This window comes from Lepisma saccharinum, chromosome 24, assembly GCF_977018435.1.
Source record: "Lepisma saccharinum chromosome 24, izLepSacc3.1, whole genome shotgun sequence".
NCBI classification, from domain to species: domain Eukaryota; kingdom Metazoa; phylum Arthropoda; class Insecta; order Zygentoma; family Lepismatidae; genus Lepisma; species Lepisma saccharinum.
The window spans coordinates 54,179,090-54,199,223 of record NC_139252.1 but is presented as its reverse complement, the minus strand read 5'-3'; the positions used below and the strand labels follow the sequence as shown (position 1 = coordinate 54,199,223).

General features: G+C 39.5%; 1 long non-coding RNA gene across 1 annotated transcript in view; it reads right to left on the bottom strand.

Moving 5' to 3' along the window:
- The window catches only part of LOC145977931 (uncharacterized), a 75,770-nt gene extending 59,067 nt beyond the window's left edge, over positions 1-16,703 (bottom strand). Inside the window, exon 1 of the long non-coding RNA XR_014440635.1 lies at positions 16,624-16,703. This is a non-coding gene — a long non-coding RNA (uncharacterized LOC145977931). The remainder of the gene's footprint in view (positions 1-16,623) is intronic.
- Positions 16,704-20,134: the final 3,431 nt, after the last annotated feature.

Here is a 20,134-nt window from a genome sequence, read left to right as displayed (position 1 = left end):
ACAAAATGGATTAGACTTCCGTCAAATCCAAACAAATGATTTTATGTAAGGTAAACAAAAAATAAACAAGTTATGTATATCTCGGCCATGCAATGTTGGCAAGTCCTTAAAAAGGAAATTCATGGCACTAACGCGCGCCCAATCTTGCACGGGGGTAGGAGACTGGGGTAAAACCAAGCCACGTACAAAATCCAAAGTTGAAGGTGATGGTGGAGGTAAATGTGGCGGCGTATATGGAAAAGGTATGGCAGATATCATTTCGCTGAAAAAAGGTAAAGACCCAAGCACAAGATGTATATGTACAAGGGGAAAATATAACCAATCTATCAAAATATAAATAAGGGGGGGGGGAGAACCAGAGTGAAAAAAAAGGAATTGATTTATTGTTAAAAAAAAGGAAGGTGAGGGAGTACAAATACAAATGGGAGGGGAAAACGGAAAAAAAATATTCAATGTCCCTCCAGAACAAGTTATAGCAAGGCTAATGGTCGCACCCCAGATCAAAAGCCCAAAAAATGCACAGTAGAAATTCTGTTACACTATTAACCACTATTTATTATATCACGTATGTCAAATACTCTACTGGCCAATTTGTGGGTACCGGAGATCAAATGCTCCGCTGTCAATTTTGTACCACACCTAGTTACAATTTTCAGAAAAAGGAAATATTATTGCCAAAACAGTAAATATGTTGCAAAAAAAAAAGGGTGAGTTGCAAAAAAATCAATTTACTCAAAAGTTAAGGGGTGGGGAACAATTGGGGGGGGGAAATTTTTTGGGAGGTTGTATGATAACAACAGTAAAGTTGCTACAACGGATCAGATGAAACGATGGTCTGCTACCAAATTTTGTAATGGTATAGTGGGGTTAAGCCACGATCGCGCGAGATGTTTAAGAGGAAGCGGCAGTACGACGATCGCAACTTCAAGGTTAGAGCAAAACCCACACTATATATCACAAATACAATTTTGTGTCGCCCTTCTCGCACGACAATGCAGGAGTCTACAAGCAACGTCGACGAGAAGCGCGAGACAAAGCCCTGTAATAAATGTACACCCTATATATATATGTATATAATGCGCACACAAAATTAGAGGGTCCGTCAACGAATAGCACTCTGTGCCTTCTCCGTTGAATTTATTCACACTCTGAATTACTATATCATCCACTCTTATCTTTTGGTCTTGCACTCACGTAGATACAATATTACTCAATAGTACCTTTTGTACCAGTCTATGGTTACCACGTGATGCGTATCTCATGCACGTTTTTATCTGCTGGCGCACGATAGATTTCTAGTAAGACAAAATTTACAATTTGGTATATTCAATCATCGACAACGTATTGCATTGCACAAATATCATGTATTTCAAAAACAACAATCAACACGTAAAAATTGCCCAATATCAACAGGGTCGATATAAGCCCAATACCAGTTTCACAAAATGACGTGCGTCCACGTCCAAATTCCCAAAAAACACGTCCTGCGTGTATAAATTTAATTGACTTCAACCATTTACTTCATTAACATTACGTATTCAGTATGTTGGTCGTTCCCTCGACCCATTCAAACATAAAGATTTAACAATCAACAATACATTACAGCCTATACGTTCACTACAAGCAAGTTTTCTTTTGCATCACGCTGATTTACTTTTACATTAACAAGTTTTGGCATTTAAACAATATTACCCCCAATTCTCCTGATTCTTAATGCTACCGTGGAAAAGGGTGGAAAGGTGCAAATGGAAAAAAACGTCCCGAATCAATTAATAAAGGGGGGGAAACGAAGGTTCGTAAATTTTGCGTTAGCGACGAGGACTTCAACTCGACGCCGTTTTTTGACCATCAGCTCAAATCATCACATGCCAGCCTAAGGAACGTATCACAAGATTGGCAAAAACTGCAATACTCGTTCGCTGCACAAAATGTTCACTTGTTAGTAATTACTTGCGAAAACTAGAATCTTTGGTGACTAAAAATAGTTATTTTTTTTGAGCCAAAAATCAAGTAAGAATCAATTTGTTCAGTTCCCACTAATTTTGACGTATAATTATCTTTCAATAATTCACTTAAAGCGTTCAATACGTCCAATAGGCGACGCGCAACAAAAGGGAAAAAAGGGGGAGGAAAACCAGAGTGCAACAAAGTTTTACGCGCAATGCTTAACGCGAGCATAAAGGGAAATATGACGTGGAACTTCGGCACAAAGATGTTAAATTCATTATCACAGCAGAGAGAATTTACGTACCTACGCAAAACAAACTTCGCCCTCAAAGTCCTCGTAATGCCGCTGCCCTATTTATGTCCTTGTCCTCTTTTGATATTGACCCATTCCTCAAATGGCAAACGAGGAAACTTCCGTCCGTCAGGGAAGCACGCCGGGCACGTCTCTCGCTGGCTAAGTTGTGCGAAAGGGTTTGACCTTCACGTTCCCGTCGGTTCAAAAGTCGTTGAAGCACTGGCGAGGTGTTTTACGTCCTCAGCGCTTGTACCAAGTCTGCCGCAAGAGGCAGCACTGGTCACTGAGCCATCTAGGACCAACGGCCTCTGATGGCAGAAAATTAAACTAATATTTTACGTGAAATTTTCCAAATATGTAGCGTTTGTGATATGTGGATATAAAAACGTTACAAAAGTAAGAGGAAATTATTGAAAGACATCACCTGAAAAGTATCCGAGAGTAATGTTGGTAAGATTTTTTTATATTGATTAAATTATGAGTAATGGCAAATGTGTTGCAATTTTCCCGACATCCTCTATTTCATGACTTTGTCCTTTTTTTTCGCCATGTTCTGTCCTCTTTTTTGAATGTATGTGTCTGGTCACCCTAGCAAGGTAGGCGATGTGAACTCCCAGTACCGGTATTCCATATGTTTGTTCTCTTCATGAAAGCTTTTTCTACACAGGCAGTTTCAGTATTAGAGACGGCATGCAGTCTTCCAGATTGTCCAAGGGCCTGTGGTGGAGAAAGAACTTGCAGAATATTTTGCAAAGGTATCACGTACTGATGTTAGTGTTGCCTAATTCTATCAGGAAAATTATAGCCCTTTGCAGGTCCATGTGGCAGCATGAAATTTACATGCACTTCCTGCATCTCAAAGTACACTTTATTTGCTTCTGCAACCCACCAGCAGTCATCATACATAACAGCCAAAAACGTTCCCCTTTGATGTCGTGAATTCTACAATACTGCATAACATGTGAGCTGTTTCCAATACTAACATTCACTTCTTGTTTCTCATGCTGGGCAGTTCTTGCAATGGAAACTACAATATCATTTCCAGTTCCCTCTGCATGCCACACATGGCTTTTTTGAATCATTCACACTGCCTGCATATGTTCCCACTCTTTGTGTTTCTCATCACGGAATGTTTGAATCTCTGCAGATGGAATGTAAATCAATGTAACATCTGATATACAGGGTGATTGGTAATTCGACCTATTCCTGGGCCTCCCCGATGGCGCAGTGGTAGCGTCGTCGCCTTGTAATTAAGGGGTCCCGGGTTCGATACCCGCTGGAGGCACATAGTGGTTCGGATCCCACTTTAAACTGTAGGTCCAGTCCAAATTAGCCTTACTGTGCATAAAGTGGACTTAAACAACAAATCAATCAATCAATCAATCGACCTATTCCTGGAAAGGGGTGATACTAGAGCACATTTGCAACAAATTTGACCTTATGCACCAGGGGTCGGAAATCAATGGGTTTCGAATTATTGCAGTTTGTAGATTTTCGTGACATATTCCGACTTGCGACCAAAAAACTACTAATTGTGAAAAAACTACTACACCCTGGGCACTCAATCGACATGTTCCTAACAGCTGACGAATGAGTGACTACTGGGGAAAAAATTCATACCCACAGAAAGAAACAGTCATTGGAGCACACGTCATGAAAAAATTTGGAAATTATCGTTTAAATCGAAGAGGATTACTCAAAAAAATGGTAACACACTTAGCGTAAAAATTACGGAAAAAACTCCTCTTTTCATAAGCTCTCCAAAAATATACAAATGTTGTCAACTGGCACACGGGTTGGGGGGAAAATCTGAATAAAAAGCGGAGAAGGTGCGTTGTAGGCCTCTTTGTAAAGTGAAAAGAAGTGGTCGGTTGTGAGAAATAAAGGAACAAAAATTAGCGAAATAATAATGTTATTTACCATTCTCATGATTCCAGGTTGTCAGAATTAACTGTTACAAAAACTACAAATCCTGTTCAAATTGCCTCCCCCGGTTACGTATGCAAGCACGCAGCCTGTGGCGTACTTCAGACACAGTCACTCGCGTTGACACTCAGTCTCTTATGTATTGGGCGGCTGTCACAATTCTCTCTCTCAACTCTTCTTGGGAATACACTGGTGTATTGTAGACTAACTCTTTCATGTGACCCCAAATGTGAAAGTCGCATGGCATCAAATCCGTACTCCTCGCCGGCCAGGGGGTCGGGCCGCCTCGACCAATCCATCGCATCGGATAATTGTCGTCCAGCCACTGTCGCACACCCCGGAAATAGTTGGCAGGGTAGCCATTGATAAATCATACCCCTTTTCGTGGCAAGCGGCACATCCTCCAGCAGCGTCGTCAATTCTTCCCTTAGTTTTCGTAGGTAATGCCGTTTAGGTTTTGTGGCAGATAGAATGGCCCGATCACATGATTGTGGACGATTCCCATTTACCGAGAATTTTCTCTGGTGAGCCTTTTTTTTAGATTTTCTGGGGTTATGGCCCTTAGGGGACCAAAAATGCGCATTATGAAAATTCGTAATACCATCGCTGTCGAATTTGGATTCGTGCATCCACAGAATTCTTGTCAGATGATGGGGATCTACAACATGCCTTCTCCGCTTTATATTCAGATTTTTCCCCAACCCGTGTGCCAGTTGAAAACATTTGTATATTTTTGGAGAGCTTATGAAACAAGGAAGTTTTATCCGTGATTTTTACGCTAAGTGTGTTACCATTGTTTTGAGTAATCCTCTTCGATTTAAACGATAATTTCCAAATTTCTTCATGACGTGTGCTCCAATGACTGTTTCATTCTGTGGGTATGGGAACTTTGGGCATGATTTTTTTCCCCAGTAGTCACTCATTCGTCAGCTGTTAGGAACATGTCGATTGAGTGCCCAGGGTGTAATAGTTTTTTCACAATTATTAGTTTTTTGGTCGCAAGTCGGAATATGTCACGAAAATCTACAAACTGCAATAACTCGAAACCCATTGATTTCCGACCCCTGGTGCATAAGGTCAAATTTGTTGCAAATGTGCTCTAGTATTACCCCTTTCCAGGAATAGGTCGAATTACCAATCACCCTGTAAATGTCTGAACAACAGTCATTCTGCAGTCTGAATGCACTTAATATGCCCTGCTGATAAATTGTGCCATGTAGCAAGGTGCTTAACTGTGTAATGAACCTGCGTGGTCATCATTAGATCCTGTGTGGTCATCTTTAACATATTATTAGGCCCTGCATGGTCATCACTAATACTTTATTAGACCCTATGTGGTCACAATATTCCGTTTAAATTAACCTATCAATTGAAAGGGTTGAGCGGGATGTCCCCGGGAGGCTTACGCCTTTAGTTTAACTTATTCTGTAACATATTTAATTAATGTGATTTACACTGTTTAGTAATGCAGAGTCCTGCACGACTCGTTAGTAATTGTATTGTCTGAATGCACACAGTTTTAGTTATGGTAGCACGTGCATCTAGTGATTTTTCCACTAGTGTTTTCTGTGTCAAATATGATAATTCTCAGCACGGAGGTTGCAACCTGTAAACAAAAAGTGAGTTGCCAATGCGTACTTGTAGTTAGGATATTTGCCGCCCATGCGCCACCACGTCTATAAAACCCAGCGCAGCGAGGCCCGGAGTTCAGTTGGCTCCCTGATGGCGAACATCCAGGGAAAAAACAGCCATCCAGCAAGAAGCCAAGAAGTCATCCCAGAAGGAAGGAGGGAGGAAGAAAGAAGAAGAAGAACCTAACAGCAACCTAACTACCTGGTCCAATCGCTTCGGCTGATAGGTGCCCAGGTTCTACCTGCCCGACTTGTCTGGGAGCACCAGAACCTCCTTCCCAACCTGCCGCCCTTGCACAGGAGACACCGGTTGGCTTGCCGATTTCCAAATAGCGCCAGGGGTGTCGCGGCAGCCTTTAATCCTTTACCCAGCGTCTGATTGTCTGGTCAAGCCGGCTAACTACCGCCAGTTTCCAGCTGTGGTTGGGGGTACCACGCACATACTACCTTCTCTTACAGTGGAGCCCATGACATCGGACGCGATCAGCGCCCTAATAAAATTAGGTACCTTTACTTCCCCTGGCACCTCACTGCGAGGAATAAATTGAATGGTCCCTGCCCCCCTTTGAGTCCAGAAGTGGTGAATGCACGTGTAGGGTAAATGTAAATTCACGTAAGTGATAAAGGTTAAAGACTAGTATGCTAACAGACTTTATTATGATAAGTTTATAATAAACATATATATATATAAAGCTGTTGTTCACATTTTACCCAGCAAGCCGTGAGATATCTATAGTCTGCAGTGGCGTGCGGTGACATTTAAACTAGGGTACGCAACATGGGCCAACCTAAATGAATTATGGGGGCCAGAACCCTCCCTCCCTGGCCATCATGTTATTCAGAAAATAACTTTTTTCTACAATTTTATAATGGGAAATTTCTCATCCTTGTATCAATATCCAAATATAACGAGGTAAAATATATGTATGATATTTTATATTCGCAAATATATTCTGATAGTAGCTACGTAGAGTCCAACAATTCAACTTTGATTATTTCCTTCATGCAGTGCGATGAACATTGAACGGGAAGGAAATGGCTCAATCATTTTCCGTCCTTTCAAATTTGATGTATTAAATTTGATAAATCTCAGTATCCTCTATTATTTCACAACATCTATTGCAGAGGAAACCAACGAATAAGGCCAACAATAAAGTTTCACTGTTTTTCTACTGTAGAGATATTTTTTCTTCTTCTCAAAAATCAAAATGCCTAATATACTGCTTACCATCCTTCACAACTCCTGCCTGAAACAATTTTCCAAATCAGGAACAGACCTTCCATTTCGGATTGTTTACACTTTTTTCATAAATTCCGAAAATCCCTTCTCCAGTATGTCATCAATAACTCCCGGTCCCCCTATTTTATCACTTCACGGCACCGACAAACAATAGAGATCCTGTAATGTAAATAATATGAACGAAACACTCGCTGCAAATTTCACACGACAGAAGAAAGCAAAAGTCAACCTCCCACGGTACGTTGTGTCCGGTCCGCTATGCCCGAAAACCACGCGTTCTCGTGGACGAATGAATCGGAGTTGCCAGTCGACAAAGTATTTTGTAGAAGGGAGATAATTAAGGACAAGTAGAAAATACGTCAGCATACATCCCAGAACACTTCAAAAGCTAAACTACCGTACATCACTTTGCAATGTCTGGCGGGAAGGGGGGGGGGCTCATTCTAATCCCATTGTAAGCATTGTGTTTTATTATGTTTTTCTTTTATCATTCATTCATATCGTCGGGTTAACAATCAACAACCACGCTATGGAACTCAAAGGAAATGTTGATCCCGAAAGGAGATAAACAGATACTCTCATACTCTGAGAATTGTGCGAAACTTGCAAATTGTTCACATATTTTCCCCTCGACACAGTGACGGTCCATTCTGGTCCTCACCTCCCTATACGAAAAAAACAAACTTGCTAGTGTAACTTTAACCTCACATAAATATTTTATATGTGATAGTTTACGCGTATATTAAATATGATTTTCCACCACTACATATTCTTGCCCTCCTGTCTGATTCCTGTATCACTTTTTATAATGTATTTTTATTGCAACCAAACAGTGATCTATCTACACGTGGCTGCTAAATGCTAGTAAGCTAAGCATTCCAGAAAAAAATATGTTGACTACTGTCAACACTGTATATGCTGTCAAAATCTTGGGTACCCTCGATGCTTAGAACCGGGAAAGAAGTGGGAGAGAGGGTAGGCACGGGCAGACCCAAACACGTGGTTGGGGCTGATATGAGCCAAAGGGGTTACCTTCCGAATTTCTAGGGTACCAAGCAGAAGAAACAGCGTCTTTCTGTGGAAATCGGCAGGAATGCGGATCGGGTGGGTGCCGAAGTCACAATCGGGATCATTCGGGACTGCCTTCAGGAAGGCAGCAGCGTGTTCGTGCGGAAATCGGAATTTCTTGCAGTGGAACTGCTTTCGGAGCGATAATTGTTGAATTTTCATGTTCGGGGAAGACGAAAAAATGTTTATTTTTTCTTACTGTGTTGTGGGTACGCATTGCGTACCTTGCGTATCCTGAATGCACACCGCTGATAGTCTGTGTCCTCCGATTGATTTAAGGAAGTTAGCACTTATGGGTAGACTTTTGCTGTCCTCCTGATTGAAGTGTTTAGAGTGTGGTGATTGTGTGTTGGGGGTACGGACATTGCAACTGAACCTCTAACACCGTCACATGCTGATTTTCCATGCCCAGTACTGTGAAAATCTATTTCTTGCTTGGAAATTGGAGTGCTCCAAGTTCATGCAGTTGATAAGGATTTTTGAAGTGACTTGCAGCCCCATCTGATAGAACTGTTAGTGATGAAATTGCACTGCCATTCTCACTAATACAGGTAATGACTTTGTTAACAGCTACAAGAGCATGCGCTGAGTCATGGGTGGTTTCATCGCTTACAATGGCATAACTTCTTGAGCAATCTCCCTTATACGCTACTGCACTGAATATAGACACAAGGTCGCTCATCCAGTGGTAGCTTTCTATCTCATCTCGTAAAAGAACTGTCCAGTTTTCAGTGAAATCAACATGAAGCACTAATTGTTGACTTTCTACTTGTGCTCTTATCTTTTCATCTGACACTGCTTTTCTTTCAATGTCTTTCACATGCAAAAGTGAGACAGCTGTGACTGCCCATTAGCAATTTCACTAATAAACAGATCTACTGGAACTGTCTTTTTAATAAGGTCCCCATTCTCCCAGAGTGCAAGAGCTATTTCCTCACTGCCTTCTTCATCAGTTAATCCCAGAAACTCTGAACTGATTCCATCACTCTTGGGACATTCACCACATTTGCCAAGAAGATAGGAATCTGTTGGTGGAGAACACACTACACACTACAAGCCTTTGTAGGTGTTGCATTAATTCACTCATATTGGTGGGTAAAGAGCTGCTGCTGTTTTTCACTGCTATAGAACAAAGATCGATATTGGCACAGTATACGCAGACACACACTTCCTGTGCAGGACGAGGAATAATCCATCTGGGTCGTAGAGAATAAAACTTGGAACGACCTATTGTAACATCAGGGTGGTCTTCGGTAAATTTGCGGTAAACCTCTTGAACAGTCCTAGATAGATAACGTTTTGGTTTTAGAAGATTCACACCATTTTCTCGTATTGCAATCACATACGTAACATAAATATTTTGCATTTGGACTTTGAACAGAACAGTGGACATAATCACTCAGAAAGTAGCTTCTTGCTAAATCAGTAATTGCAAATTGGAGTGGGTGTCCTTGGTAGGGATCTGGTGTGTGATACACTCCTTTCATTCTCCTAATTTGCTGTGATTTGTCGATCATGTGTTTTGTTGTCTGTGCTATTGTGCTTAGTTGTTGCTTTTTTGATATTCCTCTTGGCACAATTGTCAGTAGCTGCACTTTTTCATGATACGAATTGCATGAAGCAAAAGAATCACTGATCTTGTGGCACCATTCTGCACATTGACCACATTCTTCTGATTCAGACTCATCAGCTTTAGTTGACACAATATTGATATCATAGATTTTCAATAACTTGGAACGTGTACTAATCTCAAAGTCTGTTGCCAGCTGCTGATGTTTCCTGCTTAGGTAGGCTTTTCTGCTGTCTGGTCTCACAAGACGAGGTGTTTTAAAGGGACTCACATTCATTTCAAGGTTAGATATGGTTCCATTCAATGTGTATGACTCTTCCTGTTCTGCACTGTACAGTTTATCATCACGAAACATTCGAAATTCTCTTCAAAAAGTAACTCTTTCTTCTTCAAACACTGAACCTTCAGAAGATTCTACACATACTCGAGCTTCCTGAACAATGACATTAGTCCACGCAGAATAAATGTCAGAGTATCAAAGGAACAGTTAAAACAAACTAAAGTTTCATCATTAATGTCCTCACACGTTTAAAATCAGTTCTCAACAAAACTGACATATGTTCAAGTTGTCTGAACTTCCAACTCTTGCTTTAATATACACATTTTTTATGCCTGTTCTCAAATCAGGTCACTTTATTCTTTTCTCAGAAAACACTGCTTTTCCACTTGTAGACATCTTCCTAATGACTCAAAACTCAAGCTCAGAGGGAATTAACAGCAATTTGTCTCAAACGAAAAGAAACAAATGAACATGTGAATATGAAAAACAAATAACTTCTAGTATGTTCTACAAATAAGAAATGTTGAATACGATCAGCAATATGATGATATATACAAATTACATGAATTATTTGGTTATGGACTCTTATGATTTGTATATTGTTTACCAATAATAGCGTGATGAAATAACGTTTGTCTCCTTCAATATTACAATTGAGTTTAAGTTTTCAGTTTGTCAATGTGCTTATTAAAATATTGTGTAAAACTACAACCAGGCATATACACCCAATGAAATTTATATATGTTCGACTTGAGGTATTGCTGTAACTGACCTGAAATTTTGAAAATGTTTTAGGGTGGCTTTTTCGAGATTTTGGGGGTCCAAAAGGGGGCTACTTTTTTTTTAATTTCATTCATAGCACACCCCAAAAGCTGCATATAAAGTTCATTTTATATGCATTTGAAAAGGCTTTCAATAAACTTTCAGATAAAGAAAACAGAATTCAAATATCTTTAATAGTTCCTGAGAAACAGCCGTTTACAATTTTTGGCACCAAAACTTGTGAAAATTTGGCCCCAAACTATGAAGCAGCATAAGACGGCCAAAAAAAAAAAATTATTGCGAAACAAAAACATATGTCTCTCATAATTTTGTATCTAGAATAATATATTTCAGTTTCATGGATATCTGTGACATCACCCTGACAGATTTTCTCAAATCTGCCTGAATTGAAATGGATTTGCCCATTTGTATTGTTACTAGAAACTGAACCATCCTCGGGTTTCTCAATTCCCCATTTGTGGGAAACATGGACAAATTCTGCTCTTGCAGTAAATAGACGAGTCAGTTTCTTCCTACTTATGCTAGAATAGAACTCATAATATGAATGACATTGAGAGAGCAACAGTACAACTTTTCTAGATTGCACTTGTCGGACAAAGTCGACATACATATATATGCCGAATGTGCATAAATTTTATATAGTCTGAATCTGTGATTCATTCCACGTACAACGGTATATCATTCATCTCTCTCTAGGGCAATTAGCCTCTGAGCTATAGTCATTTTCAATGTAACCCTGCATTTTGCTGAAATCTGAAGCTTGAGACAGTAGCACGCAGGCCTTTCATTTCGGAGGTCCATCTCGCGTCACATTGGTCATATGATAATGATGCAAACATTTTTCTGTTTCTTACTTGCCAGCGATAACTTCTATGGGCATGTTGACCTTTTCATGTACTTTTCGGGGGGCAGGGAAGAAACTGGAAGCTTTTTTTTTTTTTAATGATTTTTGGGGGGATTACTCCTCCCCTCCACATATACGCTGAATGTGCATGCATTTTATATCGTCTGAATCTGCGATTCATTCCTTGTACAATGGTATGTCATTCATCTCTCTAGGGCAATTAGCCTCCGACCTACACTCTGCATTCAAACACTGAATTTTGCTCAAAATCTTCTCAGACACCAAGGGCTTTGGACTCCAAAAGGTTAAGGCGAGCGTAGGGTAAATCTGTAATTCTTGTGATAGTCTCCTCTTAATGGCTACAAAGCACTGAGGAGTGAATCATAGGTACAGAACCAACGCAATGCGGGGTGGAGTGTGGAGGTTTTGCCAGACTCTGGTAATCTCAAATCCTACATTAAGTCGGAGAAGATCTCTCACAAAGACTAGGTTCGATGTGTTAGTGCCAATGAATGTGTCTTTCCCGGCGAACGTGGTCCGCAACAGTCGCTAGAGTCGTTTTCACGTTCAGAAGACACAACGGCGCTTATGGAGAAACCGCACAGTGTTGCCAATACAGTGCTAGCTCATGTCGCCGGGAAATGATGACCTTCCTTCACAATGAAGGTGTTACATATTTTGTATATATAATGATAATTATATGTAATTATTAATATTAATATTATACTGTGAACGTTACAGTTACCCTTTTTACTATAATCCATTGCGATCACTACACACGCGAATGTAATGCACGAATATGACACTTCAGAAATCACTTAAAAATGTAAAAATCACTGAGCGATCACACAACTGAAAACACTTTTTCGAGAGAGGGAAAAAGTCTAAACATACCAAAGCAGATCTCTCACTCAAGTAAGGGGAACCTGGCACATGGGTTAGATTAAGTTGCAACCCAAACAAACAAATGAGTTATGGCCCACGTGAACTGATAAGACGTGAATGAATCAAGCAAGGCATGTCATTTCTATCTTGAAGCCCCATATTTTGTCACGTGTTGGAAAGCCTTTCAAAGGTTAATATGGTGTCTATGAATTTATGTGTACGTTGGAAACTGAAAGGTGATCTTCATTTCAGTATTAATGTCGACAGTAATGTAAACAAAAACAACGTGTATTTGCGACTGCACTAATGTTGCTCACAACAGCAGCATTGGAAATAATTGTCAATTATTAAATTTAAGTAATTTCAATTATATTATAACAAACTGCATGAAGTTCATATTTTTACTGAATGGAAATAGAATGACAACTCGAAAACTTGGTGGTGATTAGCCGGAATGCTGCGGTGAGCCAGCTCAAGATGGCCAGACAACGTCTCCTTACTTCGCGTGCGGTTCGGGTTAAAAAGAAACTCCAAATGCATGGCAGTAATATTTCTGGGAACCTTTGAGTGGTTATAAAAAATAATTTCATTATTTTCTCCACAACTTTGTCGCTGGAAGTTTTACTTGCAATTACAGAACAAGAAATGGCCAGCGACGACATTTTCTACTGCACGAATATAAAAAATTTCCACATACTTTATTTGAATATTTTTTAATGCAAATATGCTTTAAAGTATTGATAAATTCTGAGTACCACCATCACCTATGACAATTAAAAAACAGTGTCAATTTTTTTCATAATGAAAGCTTCAATTTTACAGCATGTTTCAACGTTAGGAATGAAAACAATGTAAAAATTTTGTTTTCACAGAAAATTTGCGTTTTTAATTTATTTAAAATTATGTAAGCAAGTTACCAGTTTTTTGTGTTCACCATCGTATTCTCTACAAAATTTCCTGAAAAACTGCAGGAACCGATTTTACTTAAGCTAAATTTGTAAATCCAGAAATTTTGCAACAGCGCGCTCGTATTTCCCATAAGAAAAGCATTGCCCATAAGAGCCCATTGTGTCTTCTGAATGTGAAAACGACAATAGAGTCGGCTATTAAAATTAGTTTTCATATTGTGTACTAACCTTGACTACAGAAGGTGTTGAAAATGATGCCCCTCTGCTGCAACACATCCCTGGCATCTCCGAAGGAAATTGGCATTTACACGTGCAAGTTCGTCTACTGTAATTCTCCCGAATTTCTCGTACAATACTCTCTTTTAACTCATGGCGGTTTGCGGATTGTCTTTGTATACTTTATTTTTTAGATTTCCCCATAAATAAAAATCGCAGGCTGACAAATCCGGGGACCTAGAGGGTTTTTGAAAGAGGCGGCGGATAGATTTCTGAGGAGACAGTTCTCACATTTGTCCTATCTCAGAGTTTTTTCTCAGTAAGTACACGTGGGTTTTTCTTTCCACTTTTATTCAGAACTGACCCTTTTACTCTAAAGGCAGGGAGAGCGAAAAAAAACAGACTGTAGCGTGCAACTGTCGTGGACCCGTTCATAGATAAAGACAATCGCTGATGTCGGGCCACTTGCCGCCGTGTCTTGTAGCGAACGTCAAGGAATGCTCTGTATTACTGTTAAAGAATATGTTTATTGTATACTTATTTAATACTTACACAATGACATTAAAATAAGAGAAATCTAGGGCTGAGCCGATACCACTTTGAAAGAATGCCAATACTCTCACCGATTCCCACCAATACAGATACTTTCAAATATTCAGTAATTACACAAGAATATTAAATTACATGTTATGTTACTAAAAATAATTTTTCATTCATTTAAAACTGGTGCAAACCAATGAGACTCAATGTAAGTGTTCCAACCAATACTTTCTGATACAGATACCACTGGTATTAGCCAATACCGGTACATCATCATTTGTATCGGTTCAGCCCTACAGAAATCTCTTAGTTTTAATTGCTACATGATTTTGCAATATACTTATTATGTCACGGAGCAGTAACTTCAAATAATTGTTGCAAGAATAAATCCAACTCTTTTTAGAACAAATATGAACGCACTCAGTGAAGTGGTTCGGATCTCAATTTAAATTGTAGGTCCAGTTCCAATTAGTCTTTCTATGCATAAAGTGAACTTAAAAGGCTTTGGTGCTAACCATTCAGGTTTGGTGCCTTCCCAAAGACTGTGACCCAACAGTCACCTAGCCCTTAAGCCACCCTTGGGCGTCGTAACATGAGATCTATTTTTAATTATCAAAACCAACATAGAAAGAAGCCTCAAGTATACAATGTGCAAACGTCTCCTTCCTGCAACAATTGGCAATGGACTATACACAGAGGTTCTTATTTGTAAACGCAAGAATTAAGGGTTTTGTATTTCAGTTTTAAACATGGATAAAATTAAAAAGGAGAATAGTTGCTTTTCCATATTGGTCAATGTAATACAGTCTTCAAAGAAGAAGCAGCTCCTGCATATTCGAACGTGCACAAACAAATAAATCTGAAATGCAAATTATAGTTTGAACACCTTCTCCTTCAAAACATAAAATGTTCCCTGCCATTTGATTCGTTTCAGCAACTCTGGTCTCTACGACTAGCCAGCTGGTAACACTTTATGTAATGTGCTACCTCTGTTAGTGTTTGCAGCATGAAAAATTATTCCATCGTGAGAATTTAGAACAGGGCATGAAATTTCAAGTTTGAAATCAGTCGCCGGACTAAAATCTTTGGTCGCCACAATTTTATATTGATAAATAATAAAAATATGAGCAATTATTAAAAAGTTAGGAATTAATGTTTGTGTAGCGCTGTCGTTCTGCACTGAAGTACCACTTATCAATCGCAGCTGCTGGGTCAAACTCTGACAGGGAGGAGGGAGGATGGGGGGGGGTCCCTTTACGGAAACTCTGAGCAAATCATCCAGTGTCTCAGTCTTCAGAGAGTTCCTGTAAGTAGTCTTGAGTCTGTTGTGACAGCTGAAACCTCCCTCACATGAGGCTGTGCTCACTGGTAGAACAGCACAAAATGTAAAAATCTGGAGCAAATTGAGGAATCTTGCTGAACACTCCGCACTGTGGATCTTCTCCAGTGTCTGATTCAAAGCTGGAGAAGGAAACAAAAGTTTGTATTATGTCCACTCTGCTGACAGAACATCCATTTTCTCATTATAAAGGCTCGGGTTCAAGTATATGTAGAGCTTCTTTATTTCTTCTATCCCAAACTGAAGAATATTTTCTTTGGGAGGCCAAGGTGTCGAAAACATGCAGAGATGCAATCGCATCTGTTGACATAGACGGCAATGTTTCTGTGATGTACACCTTCGCATTGTTAATTAAGTTTCCTCTAACCGTCTGAAACTCTTGCACATCCCTGATCTTCCCTGAAATGGATACATGGTTCAAGAAATCTTGTTCGCTTGGTCCAACATTAGATTCCAGGTCAGCCAAAACGGAAATACAGTGTTCAATTCTTATTTTCAGAGATGAAATCAAAAGATTCTTATTTTGTAGTGCCATGCTTAAAGGGTTCAATTTCCTGTAGAAATCCAAAAGGAAGTACAGAAGCTTAACAAATTTAAATTGCTTCAAACTCTTCAACAAATCCTTAGCTTTAGCGCCATCATTGTCTTTTCTATGGACCGCCTGTTCAAGATGGGTCACAACAGCTTTCCATGATTGCAAGAGAGCTCTTACTGCACGTTCTTTGCTGGCTAACCACCTAATAGTGTGGATATCACTCAGTTTTAGAATTTCTTCTATAACTTCTGCCGTTTCTCTCAAGATGTGAAGTCTTGAGGCGTGTTTGACACACATTTGAAACAACGAAATTTTAGTCGCTAGCCCAAAACTTTTGGTCGCCAATGGCGACCTGGCGACTGGAAATTTCGTGCCCTGATTTAGAAGCTGCTATTGATTTGTGCATTATGGTCACAATATGTAATCTTGTGTGCTCAAGATTCTACGCCACTCTCTATGGTTTCATAACTTAACGAGCTCAAACGACTATTACGGGATGAAAGTTTATGAAACAATTTTTGGACTAAGAAAACATGTTGCGATGCTTATGTGGTGAAATATGGTATTGGTAAGAGTGAGCTTTCAAGAAATAATAATGGGTAAAACCAAAACTCACCTAATCCCCTTCTCCGAGCTGCATGGTGACTAGACAGGAATGGCAGACCTTCCTCATGTCTATCCCAAAAAACATTGCACCTAAAATAAGATATTAATATTTAATTCCAAACATAAACAACTAATGTCTATGCATGTATCTTCAAAAAAAGGAGCAATTACAGAATACCGGAAGTATCTCCGATCGCTTTCAAATTCTGCATACTCACTAATATTGGCATCCTAATCACGAATCTGTAGTTAAAAATTGGTGGTCATGTCTAGAAAATGCGAAATAAGTAGAAATAAGGGTCCGTGAACTAAGTAAACACCGGTGATTTATGAAGGAAACAACAATTTTTTTGCAATGATTAGCATTCAAAAACTATGTTTATGAATATCCTGAATTTTAATTATGCTTGCCTAACCTAACCTTACGTGAATGGTTCATGGGGCAAGTATGTTTTCCACATTTACTGAAGATGTGATATTGTCACATGTAAAGAAACGCTCCATGGAATGGATAACTAACTTCACTTGTTCACATCATCAAACATGGCGACCATATTAGTGTATCGACAATCATAGCGGCAATGTATGCACGGTATTTCGCATTTTCTAGACGTGACCGCCAAATTTTTAACTGCAGATTCGTGATTTCAAGGTCAAAATTAGTGAGTATACCAAATTTGAAAGCAATCGGAGATACTTCCGGTATTCTGTAATTATACCCAAAAAATTAGGTAAGTTGGTATTTGGTTACACAGTGCAAAACCAATGTGTCTACTTCATCAATCTGATGTCAAGTAGTGTATTTGGTGTCTGCACTGTTTGCACTATGTTCAGGAGCAGTGTAGCATGTGGTCATGTTATGCGTGATAAGGAACGTTTAAAGCAGAAGACAGGCATTTGTTGAATCTTTTGAACTTGAACACCGCTATTCATCTCCTTGGTCGGTAAAATTTAAGTATGCCCGAAATGCATTTCTTCAAATTTACAGGAGAAATTACTTACCGAATGCAGTTTCTTTAGAATTGTGGAAGTTCGGGGAAGTGTTTTCTCACATCGTTCATTCAATTTTGCCTGTAAATCATCTATTTTTCGATATAAATATGTAACCGATGCACGAAAGCTCTTGCATCCATATACTTCCAGGTGGATGTAGCCTCTGTGTGATGATGTAATCCCAGTCAATCCCGGTCAGTGTTTCCAAAGACGTGTTTTTGTAACTGAAGAAGATACGTTTCCGCAAATAGTTTGTGGGGCTGTGTGCCAATGTTTCGTGGAGCTATGTGCCAACAGTTTGTGGGGCTATGCGAGAATGGTGTGTGGGGCTACTCATATTTTTTCCGAAACCAATTTTTAACTATTGTAACCGCCAGTGTACAGTAAAACCATAGTAAAACCTCGTTAATCCTGCCAAATGGGGGGGGGGGGGATAAGTTGACCGGTTTCGCGAAAGTCCGGTTTAACGGAAATAACCTAAAACAGTAAAAAGTGCATTAAAACTCCATTCATAGCAACAAAACAGGTTTATCATGGTGTATTTAAATGAAATAGGCCAAATACACTATACAGTACAGTACAAAGTCTGCGGGAAACAGAATTTCATCAGTGGTTGTCTGCCTTTTCTTTGGGAAGTTCTTGTGGACTTCTAGCCACATTAAAAACCTTGCATTCTGCTTTTCTTCTTTTGCCTCTTGCCTGTCCTCTTGCGAAATCCGGCTTATCGGGTCCGGATTAACGAGGTTTTACTGTATGTTGAATTGGATCTTCTGCAAATACAGTGTATAAAGAAATAAAATGCAACAACGTCTACATAAGGCGCAGGCGGTCAATAGTGGCGTGACCAATGGGGGTTGGTGTGAATCATAACTCCTTTTTTCCTTTGGTCCAGTATTTCTAATGATAAAAAAAGAACGTCAAAGGCAGGAAAAGATGCAAAAATGAGGGCTACATACTAAGAAAACTATCTGTAACCTCTCCTTTCGAAAATCCTGGGCACCTCACTTCTCTCAATAATCCACCAATTGGAATGGAGCCATAGCATTAGCCACGGTGCTAGAAAAAAAATGGCTGTGGATTCAAAGGGGAGGCGACATTGAGTATTCCCCATATGAATAAACAATGTGCTCTGATTGGTCTACTCAGTTTGTCATAACTTTTAGAATCCTTCATTAGAAATTCTTAGGATGAATTCGAGAAGAAACATGACATGTGCTCTGATGTTAATTCCTCTACTTTCCTCAATAGTTTATTTTCTTTTTACCTCCTTTTACCTACCACCGAAAAATAAGAATTTTCCTGGAAATACTTATATGCAACCACTCACCACAGGTTCACGATTACCAAAGGATTATCTTTGCAATTACTTAAAAACAATGTATCACTTTTCTTGTTAAGGGGACCGACTTTCGATTTCGTCGCCGAAGTCTCCAAGTTTGTAACCTGGCGTAGGCATGAGTGCTCCTTCTGGCTTTCTTTATCAATTTCATCAAATCAATTATGTCTGCCTTCATCAATTTTATCAAATCAATACTGACCAGTGGCGGTGATTAGAGGGGCAGTTGCCCCCCAAGTTCTCGCCACTTTTGCCCCCGCACTATGCTAAATCTTATCTACAAAGGGAAATATACTGTTTTTGCCACCCTAGTTTTGGCACCTTGTCCCATCCTGGTTTTGGGACTCAATTGCAGCCACTGATACTGACCTTCGTGGCGGAGTTGTTAGCACAGCGGGCTAAGATGTTATAAGTTACGGGTTTGAATCCAGGTTGGTTCCTTGTGACTGTCCCTTCATCAATGTCACCATATCATTGCATCGTGATTAGTGCCAAAAGTGGTAGAAGAGCCAAGTATAATAAACCAAATCAATCAATCATCTAATTAATCATCACTCACCCTCTTCCTTGGGATCAGCCAAAACTTACCCAAAAACATGTAAAACGACAAAAGTACAAAAATATACAATTATGTACGTACAATTAATTCTTTCTCCCAATGAAATGCCATTATCTAAAATAAACATGTTGCAAAATATCTTTTTTTTATTTGGTTTTAGCTATTAAGTTATGCACCAGTTACATTTTTACATTTAATAATTTTATAATACATATGTATTATACTATGTATATATTTTTTTCTCATATAATTGTTTATTTTCTTAGTTGGATTATTGGAGTAGCCACGGTAGCTCAGTCGTTAGGGCATGTGACTACCATGCAAGAGACCTGGGTTCAATCCACGGCGGGTGAGAACCGGGACTTTTTCAAGCTGTTCAAGCGGCTCCGGCCCACCCAGCGTCGTATAAAGTTGGTACCTGGAGGAAACTCTGGGGGATAAAGGTGGCCAGGGGCGTGGTGCTGATCACATCACCCTTAGCTCGGCCAAGATCAAGAAAGTGTGGGGCCCTAACCCCACACCCCCTATATGCCTTCACGGCATGGCGCAAAGTACAGGTAAGCACTTTTTTTTTTTTTTTTTTTTTTTACATTCTGCAAAAGTATTGACAAGGAATAAGGTCCATTATATCTT